The sequence below is a fragment of the Mus pahari genome, chromosome X (genome assembly GCF_900095145.1).
Source record: "Mus pahari chromosome X, PAHARI_EIJ_v1.1, whole genome shotgun sequence".
In the NCBI taxonomy this organism is placed as follows: domain Eukaryota; kingdom Metazoa; phylum Chordata; class Mammalia; order Rodentia; family Muridae; genus Mus; species Mus pahari.
Genome location: NC_034613.1, coordinates 118,485,741 through 118,489,030, shown reverse-complemented (window position 1 = coordinate 118,489,030; position 3,290 = coordinate 118,485,741). Strand labels below are relative to the sequence as shown.

Sequence of the window (3,290 nt, the reverse complement as noted above, 5' to 3'; positions counted from 1 at the left end):
TAAATTTTGTCTCTGTACCTATATCCTTTCATGGGTATTTTGTTCCTTATTCTAAGGAGGAATGAAGTATCCACATGATGGTCATCCTTCTTGGTTTTCTTGTGTTTTGCAAATTGTCTATGTATATGGTCTATGTATATAGACACAAATGCAGTGTGTGCAATGCTAAACGTTCTTCTCCAAGATGACTCCAGTCTGATATTCTCTTAGTTCAGAGCACTTCTGTTTACCAAGTACTAAGCTTAGAACTTTGGAATAAGCTTAGATTTCTTTCTCTCTTTCCTTTTTCCCTATTTCCACCAGTTTGTGTCTGTGTGTGCCTTTCACCACACAATACTTTAAAAAAAACCCTATCTCAGCCTCCTGTGGTTTAGAGGAACCCCACATCATGTTATTGTTGTCCAATTTAATGGCTCCTCCATTCATCTGTTTGCTTTCATTCACATCTTCTGAGCTATATTATTGTGGATATCCCTGGAGCTAATTATATTTGATGTTAATTCTGTTCTCCTGTGAGTGGTTGCAAACAAGCAATGAGTCAGCACTCAGGTGATTTCTTGTCAACCTGCTTTTCACCTCAATTTTTAAAATAAAGGAGAGCTGATGATTTGACAGATAAAAGGGAAGGTGGACCAGAAGGTAGAGTGAAGAAGGAGAAAATGGAAGAAGGAGAGGACACAGAGGAGGAGGAAGAAGAAGAAAGGCAGAGCAGAAGCACATGGTCTGGAGAAACCGCAAGTTCTAAGGGGTCTCATAAGATGTGGAAGATGGTAGTGTAGTGGTAGATCTGCCCAGTCTAGGCACACAGCATGTATTCATATTAATTGTGTTGTTTTCATTGCCTGGGCATAGTTGAGTTGTAGAGATTTATGGCAACACTATATACCAACCCACCTAAGAATATGCCATGTGGGTATACTTTCCAGAGGCCAGCCTTCCAAATGACTGTCTTTTCTAAACAGTGGCCTCAAATACCTGTGAGAAAGTGTATGAGTGAAGAAACCACTCTCCCAAAACAATTCCAGAGATTGTGCTTCAGCTGTCATTTAGTTTCTTGGATCATCTAAAGCGATACTAGCTAAGTTTATGGGTTTTGTTTTGTTTTGTTTTTTGTCTATACTAGGTTTGGGTTCAGTAAGAGTCAAAACTTGTGCATTACTCTTAGAGGAATGTCATTTAAAGCTTTGTTACTCCAAATGTGGATCCCAGACCATCATCACCTGTTCACCTGGAAGCTAGAAACTCAGACTCTCTCACCCTACACTAGACCTGCTCAACTAGAACACACATTTTAACAAGATCCCCAGGTAATTTGTGGGAAGATAAAGTTGTAGATGCACTGATTTAAAGCAGATTGGATATTTGAAAACCAAACTACCACAAATTGGTGGCCATTACACAGGTTTCCGTAAAGTCCCTCAGACGTATCATTATTAAAAATGTAAGTTCTGCCCACATAAGGTGGTTTATATTGCTCTTTAAAAAAATACCTGTTCATTAACATTTTCTGGTAATTTCTGGTAATGGTAAAAAAAAAAACCTGTAATAACAGTTGGAGTTAGAGCTAAAAATGGAACTTGCTGTTAACCAGCCATAATCATTTCTATGCTTTTCTCTTTAAACACCAACAAGTATAGTATGAGTACCTTAGTAAACTCATGAAATTGCTTCCATACTAAAAGAAAGTTGAGGACTAGAGAGATTTCTCTGGGGTAAGTACTTACTGCATTAAGCAAGGGGATCTGAATAAAAAGTTTAGAGCAGACTCTGTTCCTCCCTGTTCCAGTGACAGCCACATCTTCTTGTGCAGTTCCAGCCTCGTCCTATAGACAAAATGATGACGGTCGGTGTGAACAGATTTGGCTGTATTGGGTGCCTGGTTATCAGGGCTGCCTTCTGCTCTGCACTTGGCAGAGTGGAGATTGTTGCCATCAGCGACCCCTTCATTGACCTCAACTACATGGTCTACATGTTCCAGTATGACTTCACCCATGGCAAATTCAATGGCACAGTCAAGGCTGAGAATGGGAAACTTGTCATCAACAGGAAGCCCATAACCATCTTCCAGTAGCAAGATCCTTCTAATATCAGATGGGGTGATGTTGGTACTGAGTATGTTGGGGAGTCTACTGGCAACTTCACAACCAGAGAGAAGGCTGGGGCCCACTTGAAGGGTGGGGCCAAAAGGGTCATCATCTCTGCTCCTTCTGCTGATAGCCCCATGTTTGTGATGGGTGTGAACCATGAGAAATATGACAACTTACTCAAGATTGTCAGCAATGCATCCTGCATCACCAATTGCTTAGCCCCCCCAGCCAAGATCATCCATGACAACTTTGGCATCATGGAAAGGCTCATGACCACGGTCCATCCATCATTGCCACTCAGAAGATTTCGGATGGCCCCTCTGGAAAGCTGTGGCGTGATGTCCATGGGTCTGCCCAGAACATCATCCTTGCATCCACTGGTGCTGCCAGGGCTGTGGACAAGGTCATCCCAGATCTGAACGGTAAGCTCACTGGCAGGGCCTTCTGTGTTCCTACCCCCAATGTACCTATTGTGGATCTGACATGCCACCTGGAGAAACCTGCCAAGTATGATGACATCAAGAAGGTGGTGAAGCAGGCATCTGAGGGCCCACTTAAGGGCATCCTGGGCTGAACTGAGGACCAGGTTGTCTCCTGCGAGTTTAACAGCAACTCCCACGCTTCCCCCTTTGATGCTGGGGCTGGCATTGCTCTCAATGACAACTTTGTAAAGTTCATATCCTGGTATGACAATGAATATGGCTACAGCAACAGAGTGGTGGACCTCATGGCCTCCAAGGAGTGAGAAACCCTGGACCACCCACCCCAGCAAAGACAATAAGAGCAAGAGAGATGCCCTCTGTTGCTGAGGAGTCCCTGTCCCATCTTGACCCCAACATTGAGCATCTCCCTCATGATTTCCACCCCAGACCCCAATAATAACAGGAGGGACTTAGGGAGCCCTCTCTACTTTCTGAGTACCATCAATGAAAGTTCACTGTACCTCCTCCAGAAAAGACTAGAGCAACTATTCCCACCTAATCCCAGGGCTGGGGTGGAGGGACAGAGGCAGGGGATTACTGGGCTTGGCTGGTTACCACCCTAGTTCTGGGTTCAATGAGAGACTTTATCTCAAAAGAATAAGTGATAGAGCAGGATACCTGATGTCTTCCTCTAGCTTTTGTGCATGCCTTCATGCACATACCACACACAAACACGCACACGCACACACACACACACACACACACACACACACACACACAC

At 43.9% G+C, this 3,290-nt stretch overlaps 1 pseudogene; it reads left to right on the top strand.

Annotated features, from left to right (window-relative positions):
• Positions 1 to 1,822: 1,822 nt before the first annotated feature.
• Positions 1,823 to 2,832, top strand: LOC110313651 (annotated as a pseudogene).
• The last annotated feature ends 458 nt before the right edge of the window (positions 2,833 to 3,290 follow it).